The sequence below is a fragment of the Macaca nemestrina genome, chromosome X (genome assembly GCF_043159975.1).
Source record: "Macaca nemestrina isolate mMacNem1 chromosome X, mMacNem.hap1, whole genome shotgun sequence".
NCBI lineage: Eukaryota > Metazoa > Chordata > Mammalia > Primates > Cercopithecidae > Macaca > Macaca nemestrina.
Genome location: NC_092145.1, coordinates 70,691,576 through 70,705,744, shown reverse-complemented (window position 1 = coordinate 70,705,744; position 14,169 = coordinate 70,691,576).

Below are 14,169 nucleotides of genomic sequence, written 5' to 3'. Positions count from 1 at the left end.
AAGCAGGGTGAGGCATCACCGCACCTGGGAAGTGCAAAGGGGAAGGGAATCCCTTTTCCTATCCAGGGGAACAGAGACACACAGCATCTGGAAAATCGGGTAACTCCCACCCCAATACTGTGCTTTACCAAGGGTCTTAGCAAATGGCACATCAGGAGATTATATCCCACACGTGGCCGGGAGGGTCCCATGCCCACGGAGCCTCCCTCATTGCTAGCACAGCAGTCTGTGATCTAAGGGCAAGGCAGCAGCAAGGTGGGGGGAGGGGCGTCCATCATTGCTGAGGCTTAAGTAGGTAAACAAAGCCACTGGGAAGCTCTAAATGGGTGGAGCCCAAAGCAGCTGAAGGAGGCCTGCCTGTCTCTGTAGACTCCACCTCTGGGGACAGAGCATAGCTAAACAAACAAACAAAAAAGCAGCAGAAAGATCTGCCGACTCAAAAGACCTGTCTGACAGCTTTGAAGAGAGCAGTACATCTCCCAACGTGGAGGTTGAGATCTGAGAACGGACAGACTGCCTGCTCAAGTGGATCCCTGATCCCTGAGTAGCCAAATGGGAGACATCCCCCACTAGGGGCAGACTGACACCCCACACCTCACATGGTGGGGTACACCCCTGAGACGAAGCTTCCAAAGCAAGAATCAGACAGGAACATTCGTTGTTCAGCAATATTCTATCTTCTGCAGCCTCTGCTGCTGATACCCAGGCAAACAGGGTCTGGAGTGGACCTCAAGCAATCTCCAACAGACCTACAGCTGAGGGTCCTGACTGCTAGAAGGAGAACTAACAAACAGGAACGACACCCACACCAAAATCCCATCAGTACGTCACCAGCCTCAAAGACCAAAGGCAGAAAAAACCACAAAGATGGGGAAAAAGCAGGGCAGAAAAGCTGGAAATTCAAAAAATAAGAGAGCATCTCCCCCTCCAAAGGAACACAGCTCATCACCAGCAACGGATCAAAGCTGGATGGAGAATGACTTTGATGAGTTGAGAGAAGAAGGCTTCAGTCCATCAAACTTCTCAGAGCTAAAGGAAGAATTATGTACCCAGCGCAAAGAAACTAAAAATCTTGAAAAGGGAATGGAAGAATGGATAACTAGAATAATCAATGGAGAGAAGGCCATAAATGAACTGACAGAGATAAAAACCATGACACAAGAAATACGTGACAAATGCACAAGCTTCAGTAACCGACTCGATCAACTGGAAGAAAGAGTATCAGCGATTGAGGATCAAATGAATGAAATGAAGTGAGAAGAGAAGTCTAAAGAAAAAAGAGGAAAAATAAATGAACAAAGCCTTCAAGAAGTATGGGATTATGTGAAAAGACTAAATCTGGGTCTGATTGGGGTGCCTGAAAGTGAGGGGGAAAATGGAACCAAGTTGGAAAACACTCTTCAGGATATCATCCAGGAGAACTTCCCCAACCTAGTAGGGCAGGCCAACATTCAAATTCAGGAAATACAGAGCACGCCACAAAGATACTCCTCGAGAAGAGCAACTCAAAGACACATAATTGCCAGATTCACCAAAGTTGAAATGAAGGAAAAACTGTTAAGGGCAGCCAGAGAGAAAGGTCAGGTTACCCACAAAGGGAAGCCCATCAGACTAACAGCAGATCTCTTGGCAGAAGCTCTATAAGCCAGAAGAGAGTGGGGGCCAATAATCAACATTCTTAAAGAAAATAATTTTCAACACAGAATTTCATATCCAGCCAAACTAAGTTTCAGAAGTGAAGGAGAAATAAAATCCTTTACAGACAAGCAAATGATGAGAGATTTTGTTACCAGTCTTGCCTTACAAGAGTTCCTGAAGGAAGCACTAAACACGGAAAGGAACAACCAGTACCAGCCACTGCAAAAACATGCCAAATTGTAAAGACCATCAGTGCTATGAAGAAACTGCATCAATTAATGGGCAAAATAATCAGCTAACATCATAATGACAGGATCAAATTCACACATAACAATATTAACCTTAAATGTATATGGGCTAAATGCCCCAATTAAAAGACACAGACTGGCAAAATGGATTAGGAGTCAAGATCCATCAGTGTGCTGTATTCAGGAGACCATCTCATGTGTAGAGACACACATGGGATCAAAATAAGGGGATGGAGGAAGATCTACCAAGCAAATGGAAAGCAAAAAAAAAAAAAAAAAAAAAAAAAAAGCAGGGGTTGCAATCCTAGTCTCTGATTAAACAAACTTTAAACCAACAAAGATCAAAAGAGGCAAAGAAGGCCATTACAGAATGATAAAGGGATCAATTCAACAAGAAGAGCGAACTATTCTAAATATTCTAAATATATATGCACCCAATACAGGAGCACCCAGATTCATAAAGTAAGTCCTTAGAGACTTGCAAAGAGACTTAGACTCCCACAAAATAATAATGGGAGACTTTAACACCCCACTGTCAATATTAGACAGATCAATGAGACAGAAGGTTAACAAGGATTTACAGGACTTGAACTCAGCTCTGCACCAAGCAGACCTAAGGGACATCTACAGAACTCTCCACCCCAAATCAAGAGAATGTACATTCTTCTCACCACCACATTGCAATTATTTTAAAATTGACCACATAATTGGAAGTAAAGTACTCCTCAGCAAATGTAAAAGAACAGAACTCACAACAAACTGTCTCAGACCAGAGTGCCATCAAATTAGAACTTAGGATTAAGATACTCACTCAAAACTGCACAAGTACATGGAAACTGAACAACATGCTCCTGAAGGACTAGTGGGTACAAAACTAAATGAAGGCAGAAATAAAGATGTTCTTTGAAACCAATGAGAACAAAGACACAATGTACTAGAGTCTCTGGGACACATTTAAAGCAGTATGTAGAGGGAAATTTATAGCACTAAATGCCCACAAGACAAAGCAGGAAAATTCTAAAATCGGCACCCTAACATCACAATTAAAAGAACTGGAGAAGCAAGACCAAACACATTCAAAAGCTAGCAGAAGGCAAGAAATAACTAAGATCAGAGCAGAACTGAAAGAGACAGAGACACAATAAACCCTCCAAAAAATCAAAGAATCCAGGAGCTGGTTTTTCAAAAAGATCAACAAAATTTATGGACTGCTAGCAAGACTAATAAAGAAAAAAAGAGAAAAGAATCAAGTAGATGCAATGAAAAATGATAAAGGGAATATAACCACCAATCCCACAGAAATACAAAATAGCATCAGAGAATACTATAAACACCTCTACACAAATAAACTAGTAAATCTAGAAGAAATGGATAAATTTCTGGACCCATACACCCTCCCAAGACTAAACCAGGAAGAAGCTGAATCTCTGAATAGACCAATAACAGGTTCTGAAATTGAGGTAATAATTAATAGCCTACCAACCAAAAACTAGTCAAGGACCAGACAGATTCACAGCCAAATTCTACCAGAGATACAAAGAGGAGCTGCTAACATTCCTTCTGAAACTATTCCAATCAATAGAAAAAGAGTGAATCCCCCCAATTCATTTTATGAGGCCAGCATCATCCTGATACAAAAGCCTGGCAGAAACACAACAAAAAGAGAATTTTAGACCAATATCCCTGATGAACATCAATACAAAAATCCTCAGTAAAATACTGGCAAACCGGATCCAGCAGCACATCAAAAAACTTATCCACCACGAACAAGTTGGCTTCATCCCTGGGATGCAAGGCTGGTTCGACATATACAAGTCAATAAATGTAATCCATCACATAAACAGAACCAAAGACAAAAACTACATGATTATCTCAATAGATGCAGAAAAGGCCTTCAACAAAATTCAACAGCTCTTCATGCTAAAAACTCTCAATAAACTAGGTATTGATAGAACATATCTCAAAATAATAAGAGCTGTTTATGACAAACCCATAGCCAATATCATACTGAATGGGCAAAACTGCACACATTCTCTTTGAAAACCAGCACAAGACAATAATGCCCTCTCTTACCACACCTCTTCAACATAGTGTTGGAAGTTCTGGCCAGGGCACTCAGGCAAGAGAAAGAAATAAAGGGCATTCAATTGGGAAAAGAGGAAGTCAAATTTTCCTTGTTTGTGGATGACATGGTTGTATATTTAGAAAAACCCATCATCTCAGCCCAAAATCTCCTTAAGCTGATAAGCAACTTCAGCAAACTCTCAGGATACAAAATAAATGTGCAAAAGTCACAAGCATTCCTATATACCAATAACAGACAGAGAGTCAAATCATGAGTGAACTCCCATTCACAATTGCTAAAAAGAGAATAAAATACCTAGGAATCCAACTTACAAGGGATGTGAAGGACCTCTTCAAGGAGAAGTACAAACCACTGCTCACCAAAATAAAGAGGACACAAACAACATTGGAAGAACACTCCAATGGAAGAACATTCCATGCTCATGGATAGAAAGAATCAACATAGTGCAAGCAACCATACTGCCCAAGGTAATTGATTGATTCAATGCCATCCCCATCAAGCTTCCAATGACTTTCTCCACAGAATTGGAAAAAAACTACTTCAAAGTTCGTATGGAACCAAAAAAGAGCCCACATTGCCAAGACAATCCTAAGTAAAAGGAACAAAGTTGGAGGCATCATGCTGCCTGACTTCAAACTATACTACAAGGCTATACTAACCAAAACAGAATGGTACTGGTACCAAAACAGATATATAGACCAATGGAACAGAACAGAGGCCTCAGAAATAATTCCACACATCTACAACCCTCTGATCTTTGACAAACCTGACAAAAACAAGAAATGGGGAAGGATTCCCTGTTTAATAAATGGTGCTGGGAAAACTGGCTAGCCATAAGTAGAAAGCTGAAACTGGATCCTTTCCTTACTCCTTATATGAAAATTAATTCAAGATGGATTAGAGACTTAAATGTTAGACCTAATACCATAAAAACCCTAGAAGAAAACCTAGGTAATACCATTCAGGACATAGGCATGGGCAAGGACTTCATGTCTAAAACACCAAAAGCAATGGCAACAAAAGCCAAACTTCACAAATGGGATCTAATTAAACTAAAGAGCTTCTGCACAGTAAAAGAAACTACCATCAGAGTGAACAGGCAATCCACAGAATAAGAGAAAATTTCTGCAATCTACCCATCTGACAAAGGGCTAATATCCAGAATCTACAAAGAACTCAAATAAATTTACAAGAAAAAACAATCCCATCAAAAATTGGGCAAAGGATATGAACAGACACTTCTCAAAAGAAGACATCTATGCAGCCAATAGACATATGAAAAATGCTCATCATCATTGGTCATCAGAACAATGCAAATCAAAGCCACAAGGAGATACCATTTCACACCAGTTAGAATGGCAATCATTAAAAAGTCAGGAAACAACAGATGCTGGAGAGGATGTGAAGAAATAGAAACACTTTCATACTGTTGGTGGGAGTGTAAATTAGTCCAACCATTGTGCAAAACAGTTTGGTGATTCCTCAAGGATCTAGAACTAGAAATACCATTTGACCCAGCCATCCCATTACTGTGTATATACCCAAAGGATTATAAATCATGCTACTATAAAGACACATGCACATGTATGTTTATTGCAGCACTATTCACAATAGCAAAGACTTGGAACCAACCCAAATGTCCATCAGTGGTAGACTGGATTAAGAAAATGTGGCACATATACACCATGGAATACTATGCAACCATAAAAAAGGATGAGTTCATGTCCTTTACAGGGACATGGATGAAGCTGGAAACCATCATTCTCAGCAAACTATCACAAGGACAGAAAACCAGACCCCACATGTTCTCACTCATAGGTGGGAATTGAGCAATGCAAACACTTGGACACAGTGTGGGGAGCATCACACACTAGGGCCGGTTGGGCGGTGGGAGCCTGGAGGAGGGATAGCATTAGGACAAATACCTAATTCATATAGGACTTGGAACCTAGATGACGGGTTGATTGGTACAGCAAACCACCATGGCACATGTATACCTATGTATCAAACCTTCACGTTGTGCACATGTACCCCAAAATATATATATATATATATGTGTGTATATATATATATATATGTGTGTATATATATATATATATATAAAATGGTCTGGTATTCTTAGTGCTGGCATAACAAAAGACAATATTTATAGTTGGCTCATAAAAATATTCTTAAGGAGAAGGGACATGGGAAAAGATTTTCAGTGTAAAGGACCATCTCATTAGCTCTCACTTTAGCATTCTCCCAACTAAAACAGAAGGTGGTAACCACGCCCCAAACAATGGCCCATTTTCAAAATGGAATAATGCAAATGTGAGATGGATTTATCTGGCTCACCCCTTTGTTTGGCCAACTCAGCCAAAATGCTCTTTTGTGCTGGGATCAAAGAAATCACACCAAGGACCTATGCCCAAACACTACGTGAGATATGAGGTGGATATCTAAAAGACATTGTGACCACATTATCATATCACAAGACACTGACTGGCATGCCATCAATTTGGTGCAGTGACCAAGTATTTATTGGCTAGCTCCAAATGAAATATGTTGGTTTTGTGGCACTAATTTATGGCTGTGGTTACCTCCAGGGTGGCTAGGATAATGTTCCCTAGGTTATGCTTGGGTATGAGAATGAATAATTCAAACCCTGCCAAAACCAGCAAACCGTTTTCATTTAAAAATCTTGTTGGACATGTTTGGTATTCCAACGGTATAATCATTTTGTTTCAATCTTTATACCACAGATAGGTATTTAAGATGTTATATGGCATATAGAGGCCTTAAAGAATTATACTCAAAAGGCCCTGAATGATAGTTGCATGAGTATCTATCTCTTTGCTAAATGATGAGGTTATGCTTATGAGGAAAGCTGAGCTACAAAACTGTATGGCTTTGGATATACTAATGGCAACACAAGGGGGGAATTGTGCCATTATAAAAACTGAATGTTGTGTGTATATTCCAGATGAATCGAAGAATATAACCCAACTTACGACTGATATGAAAACCTAGAAAACCAAACTGCCAGATCAAAAACCATTACTAATTGATTGGTTGAGCAGTTGGTTTGAACCCTGGGGAATTCAGTGACAGAAACTCTTGCTTATAATATGAATAATAATAATGATTTGTGTTCTGTCCTGTTTTTACTTACAATGTTGTTATTGTATGTGCTTGCAAATAAGTCGATGTGCAACTGGAAGGGCGAGGGTAATAATTGCCCAGAAAATTGCTCTGAGGAGGCAGTGATATAGCCTAACCCAACTTCTAGGTTTGCTTTCCTTTCATTGCCATAAATCTGACCTAGGTTCCTATATAATAATTTTTCTTTCTTTCTTCTTTCCTTCCTTTTTTCCTTTTTTCTCCCCCTATTTTTTTTTTTTGTTGTTGTTTGTTTGTTTTTTTACCTTCATGGGACAAGACTTCCTAGAAACGAGCCCTCATAGTGATGTGGGACCTGAACATCTAGGAACGAGCCTTCCTAGTTACATGAGACCTGAACTTATAGGAATAAGCCTTCCTAGCAATGTGGGACTTGAACTTCTAGGAATGAGCCTTCCTAGTGACATGGGACCTAAACTTCTAGGAATAAGCCATCCTAGCAATGAGAAACTAGCAAAAAAGGAGAAAAAAAAAAAAAAAAAACCTGAGGCGAATAACCCATATTCATTTTAAAATGCTTTTCTCCAAAAGATTCTAAAGAAAACGGTTGGGGGGCGGAATGTGAAAGGAAAATACATTTTGGGACCCCAAACTCATTTCTCAAAAGGGAAAAGTCAAGCTGAGAACTGGGTCACGCAAACTTGCCTCCACCTTTTGGTTCCTAAATAAGATGACTACAAGATGAAAAGCGACCTGCCTCTCCCATATTTTGCCCACAAGGAAATTTCTGGTGAGCTGTTCAAAACTTCACCAGGACAATGCAAACCGATAGCTTATCTTTACAGGTACAGTCATCCTGGCCTGCCAGACAAAAATGCATATCTGATTGCTCCCTACCCCATTTTGTCTGTGTCATCTTATGTAAAATGCAGATTCCACACATTTTTCCTTTGCCCCTTTTGTTTATGTGAAAACTCTGTGCTTCCCAATATCCTTCCCTTTTCCCTTTAAATTTGGAGCCCTCAAAATCATCTTCAAAGAAAGGCCATAGACTTGTCTCCCAGATGCATCCTTAACTTTTGCAAATAAATCTCCAAAAATGATTGAGACTTGTCATGTTATTTTCTTGATTGACATGGGTATGTAGCAAGTTATTAGAAAAGCTCATTTTAGCAGGATGTGAAGTCTTACGTCCTATGAAGAGAAATTAGGGGAAGAGAGAAAAACAACAACAAACAAAAGAACAACCCTGGAAAATTGATATCGGCCACATTACTCTGGGGTCCGTACACAAGTAGGCAGGTATAAAAGTGGCTTATATATGTAAATAGGTTGCTGTTATTTTCTTCTGAAGTTTAATTTGTCTGGCTTCAGTTTGCAAGGCTTTAAGAAAGCACAGCTTAGTTTTCAGTGGTTTAATATTAGAATAAATGAGGGAAAAAAATGAAAGAAGAAAAAAATAAAAACATTATTTTGGATACTTTTGCATTTAAAGTTAGAATGAAGTCCAAATTGTAGAAAATAATAACAATTGAAAAACATTAGAAAAGACTAGAATCTAACAACAGATATACTATAATTTTTGAAACATTTTTTCTCTCTCCTGTTTTTTATTTTTATGGAAGACAAGTCATAGTAGGACTGATTTGCTTTATTATACTTGGCCAAATTATTTGTATACATTGCAGCAAGAATAATTATTATTCACATGGGCTTTTTCAATTGGCTTTGATGGAACTTTGTTCCATAGAAAGAATTTCAGATAAGACTTTTTAAAGTTGAGCCCAGCCATGGATTTGTACCATTGAGTATCTATGAGTTGGGTAAATTCCTCTTCTCTTGGGGCCCCAGGAAAACTTGGGGCTCCTGGGCCTATCAGAAAGTGATGATTTTTACTAACCACAGATCAGGAACCCTGTACAGGAATTGTGTAGACAAGGTGTGAGGTCAGTTTTCCCAATGGGCTTTTATTGGCTCTATAAATCAAATTTGATTCCTTAAAGGAAAGAACACCATTCCAGTCAAAACCTTAGTAAAATAACCAGTTCTTCCAATTGTGTCCTGTTACAAAGAAAAACAGATTCTTATTGCACTTGTGCAAATAACTTTATTGCCATAAGTTAAGAATACTCAGATAGTTTCCAAATTCTGGAGACATCAGGTAGTGAGAAATGTGCTCCAAATGTTGTTCATAGGAGTATACTTTACTTAATTGTTAAAAACTGTCAACAACTCGAAAGTTTTCTTGGCTCTGAAAAACAAAACAAGGGATGAGCAACGTTTTAAGACAAAAGTAAAAAAGATTACTTCGGTCTTATATTAGTTCAATCCATGAAGTTAATTCCTGTTCTGCTTGATATTCATGAACATTTTAACTCTCCATGAGTCCTGAAAGTTTCTCCTCTATTCTGTTGTCACAATCTCCAAAATTATCAGAAACCTGCATTCAAGAACACTTGTTAGAGTTTTATAGCTAATTATAAAACCAATTTCTAAAGAGGACCAAAATAAGAGAACTGTCTGTGGATGACAAATGTTTTAGGGCAGCCATAGTCAAAGACACAATTTGCAAGTAAATTTGTTACTTCTGTGGCACACAATAATTTAATGTAATGATTATAATTATTACTGATATCATACACTAAGTTATACTAGAATTACAGGAGTTTCTCATGATTGTGGAACACATAGCAATAACATATTTATGCAAATATAGCCCAAAGGAAACAAAACACCATTTCATATTTGACAATGTTTCCTGTAAGATTTTTAAACCAAATAAGCCAAATATGTCATTTTTGGACTTTAGGAATCCTAATAAAGGATTAATTAGGTCAGAAAAATACATAATTTATAATTTTATTTTGGAAAGTTTGTCAAATATCAAAGATTTAAAACACTTGATATCACAAAATAGAATCACAAGTCATTGTAAAATAAGTCATTTATTTAACCAAAGAGATAGCTCAAAGATCTCAATGAAAAGGCAAAAAACTTCATTCTTTAGAGAGCAGACATACTTTTCCAAACAATAAGCCCTAATAAAAACAGCATGAAGCAAATTAAATTTTGTTTTTCAAAATTTTATAATCTATAAAATTTTAATCTTGACTATAAGATATAACTCTCATAAGCCTTTTATAACCTTTATAATCCTTATTAAGGAGTCAGTTAATGCTTCAAGAAAAACCTTTTTAATCTGACACTGGGGATCAAATACTGATCTTGCATCAGTGTGCCTTTGACATTAATAGTTAATTTATAGAAAAACTGAACTTATTGTATTCCTATAGATCAGCCCTTACAGCCTCACATGCTGACCTTTTCCACAATAGTCTCTTGGTCTCAAGGTGTTGAATAGCTTTAATTTCTGGCCCTATGTCTCAGTTTATCTTGATTGTCATCTCCTACTGGGCCTGATGATGAGACTTTAATTGCTGTCAGTGTTTAAGATTTAGCAGTACTTAATGTCCTTTTGATACTCATGAGCCAAATCTCTGTAATTCAATGTCACAAAGATTTAAAAGCACATACAGAAAGATATACTGATGTAATAACCTTAATTAATTATTGTTTAATCTAGTGATTTTCTAAGCAAACAAAAATGTAATAATAATGGCATATGAATTATTTTGATAACACATGTAATCTGTTAGGCCAATTACCAAAAGGCAAAAGAAAAGACCTTCTGCAGTGCACAGAGTATGATGTTGCACCTTCAGACCTTTAAAAAAACATTGTTAGCATCAGGCAACAAAAAAACAGAACCTGAGGAAAAACAAAACAAAACAAAACAAAACCTTATACGAACTGAAAATGAGGTGAAAGAGAGTTTTAGTGTTTTATACCTTTAAAAGGGGAGAGAAAACAAAAAACAGTGAGATTCAATGAAACTTGAACTTTAGGTTAAAAAAATTAAACTCTCTTATAATTAATTAAGAGTAAAGAAATCCCTTAAGAAAATTTTATTGTTCTAACCAATTCTTTAGTATATAAGTGCTTTGTTACATCAAACTCAGTCTCTAGAAAGACCATTATAATTTCCCTTTAATTATAGACAACTTGATCATATAAATGATGGAGGTGGAGTTTCACTCTTGTCACCCAGGCTAGAGTGCAATGGCATGATTTCTACTCGCTGCAACCTTCGCCTCCTGGGTTCAAGTGATTCTCCTGCCTCAGCCTCCTGAGTAGCTGGGATTATAGGTGCACAACACCACACCCAGGTACTTTTTTTTTTTTTTTAATTTTTTAGTAGAGATGGGGTTTTGCCATGTTGGCCAAGCTGGTCTCAAACTCCTGACCTCAGGTCATCCACCTACCTCGGCCTCTCAAAGTGATCGGATTATAGGCGTGAGCTACCACGCCCAGCCCCATACAAGATTCTATCTAATATAAAATTATTTTTCTTCAAGCTTTTTTATCAAAACATACCTCTTTATTTTTATAACTTTATTTATATCTCCCTTATTTCCTGGTTCCTTTTACATTGTTTTATACACAACCTTTAAATACGCTTTGAATTATACAAAAATAATTCACCTTTTTAAAAAGGACACATTTTATTTTAGAAAAAAAAATTTCCTGCTGGGCGCCGTGGCTCATGCCTGTAATCCCAGCACTTTGGGAGGCTGAGGCGGGCGGATGACGAGGTCAGGAGATCAAGACCATCCTGGCTAATACGGTGAAATCATATCTCTACTAAAAAAAAAAAAATACAAAAAATTAGCTGGGCATTGTGGCAGGCGCCTGTAGTCTCAGCTACTCGGGAGGCTGAGGCAGGAGAATCACTTGAACTCGGGAGGTGGAGGTTGCAGTGAGCGGAGATCGTGCCACAGCACTCCAGCCTGAGTGACAGAGCAAGACTCCATCTCAAAAAACAAAAAACAAAACAAAACAAAACAAAAAAATTCCATAATATATGCTTTATCAGAAAATACCCCCAAAATAAAGTCTCTTTTATTTTATTTAAATTACTTTAGATTCTAAATTATGACATTTATCTACAAGTATTTATCCCATTACATTTACCTAATTATTTCATTTTAATCATTTACCTAGATTATTTATGAAAACTGTGATAGTCATAATTTAAAGTTATAAAAGCACCATTGCAAAATTATAACTCAGACAGGAAAAAACATCTGACCTAACTGACTCCATCTTGTTGCTAACCTCCAAGCTGTCTTTATTCATTCTTGGGCATAGGCTGAATCAACTTTGGGAGGAACTTAGTTTATAGTTTAGTTTTGAAACAAAGACAATAACAGTCCTTTCTCAAAACAAACCTCCTTTCTTCCTGTGGACTAGACTGCCTAAAGCCAAAAGATTAGAAGTTATAGTAATTTATTAAATAATTCAAGATGTAGCTATTTCCATTAAACCAATATCAATGTCTTATTTATTAAAAATTACACAAGCAGAGATCATTCTGTTACGGGCTGAGTTTATAGTTTTGTAACCCTTATGCCAAATTTTGACACCTCATAGTATTTGGCAAGTATAAGAATAAAATTGCTTGATCAATAAATGCAAGCAAAAATATATGCTGACAATTTTTAAGACATTTCTAATATTACTTTACCAATAATTTTAAAGACAGCTCATTTATTAAAGATTTTACTTAAGTTACATAAACTTGAAAAAGCATTTGACTAGTCTTTCCTTTTTTCTGATAAAGCATTTGACTTAAGAGCTTTTTTTTTTCTTAAGCAAATTAGAGCTCTTTTATATATTTTGGGTAGTGAAACATTCTGTACACAACACATAAATACATAGACCTACTAGGCATACCGATAGAAGTACATCGTATGGGTTCATAAGACCTCCTATTTTATTTTATTTTATTTTATTTTATTTTATTTTATTTTATTTTATTTTATTTTATTTTATTTTATTTTATTTTACTGAGACAGAGTCTTGCTCTTTCACCCAGGCTGGATTGCAATGGTATGATCTAGGCTCACTGCAACCTCTGCCTCCCAGGTTCAAGCAATTCTCCTGCCTCAGCCTCCCAAGTAGCTGGAATTACAGGCATTTGCCACCAAGCCCAGCTAATGTTTTTTTAATTTTAGTTGAGATGGGGTTTTGCCATGTTGGCCAGGCTGGTCTCAAACTCCTGACCTCAGGTGATCCACCTACCTTGGCCTCCCAAAGTGCTGGGATTACAGGCATGAGCCACTGTGTCCAGCCTTTTGTTTTTTTCTATCATAGGCTTGCAAACTCTTGATAACCTGTTTCATTACCCTAGCAGTTGTTAGCTAAATAACCTTAAATCTTCATATTGAAGGAAACAACTCTTAGGTGAAAAATCAGATAGCAAAAGTTGCATCTCAAGGTACAGAGAAAAGTCTGGTAGTGCTGGAGAGATTAATGGTGGATACCAAATCAAATATACAATTATAGAAATCTATCATAGGATTGTATAAGGAGCCCAATTTTATTTAGATAGGAACTACCTATCTTACAACTGAATGTCTGAGATCTGGGAAAAGCCCACACTGAAACCATCGGTCTTCAAAATGGGAGAATTAATATGAGCCTAGACCACGTGTGCTAGCAAAGAGGTGCACTTCTTATGTAAGTAAAACCCTTGAAGTAGTCAAAATATAATAACTTTCTTATTTTTTCTTTTGCTAGCTGTTTTTCTCCCCCTTACCACATCACCTTTGTGTGAGGGGAGAAGGTGGAATTTAGCCACTTCAGAGGCCTTCTTCCCCATAATTTGGAACTTTCCTTTGGATTTGATTAAGTCAAATAGAGTTGGTCAAAACCAATGGAAAAAAAGACTGAAACAACATCAAAAACAGAAACAAACAAAGCAGTTAAGCAAAACAATCACACAACTTATATGATTACTGAGTGTTGTTAACGGTAAAGTGAAATTAAGACTAGCAGATTTTTAATCTGAACTTTAGCCAAGAAAAATCCCAATTCAGTTACTTACCTAGGGATAAGTCTCAGGCTGAAGACTGCTCCCTACCATCCTAGAAGAAGGAAAAAACACAAACTCATCTTCTTTATTGGAAGTGAGCTCAAATTCCATAAAGGAGTTATCTGCCTTCCATTATCATGGAAGCTGGAAAACTTGCCTTC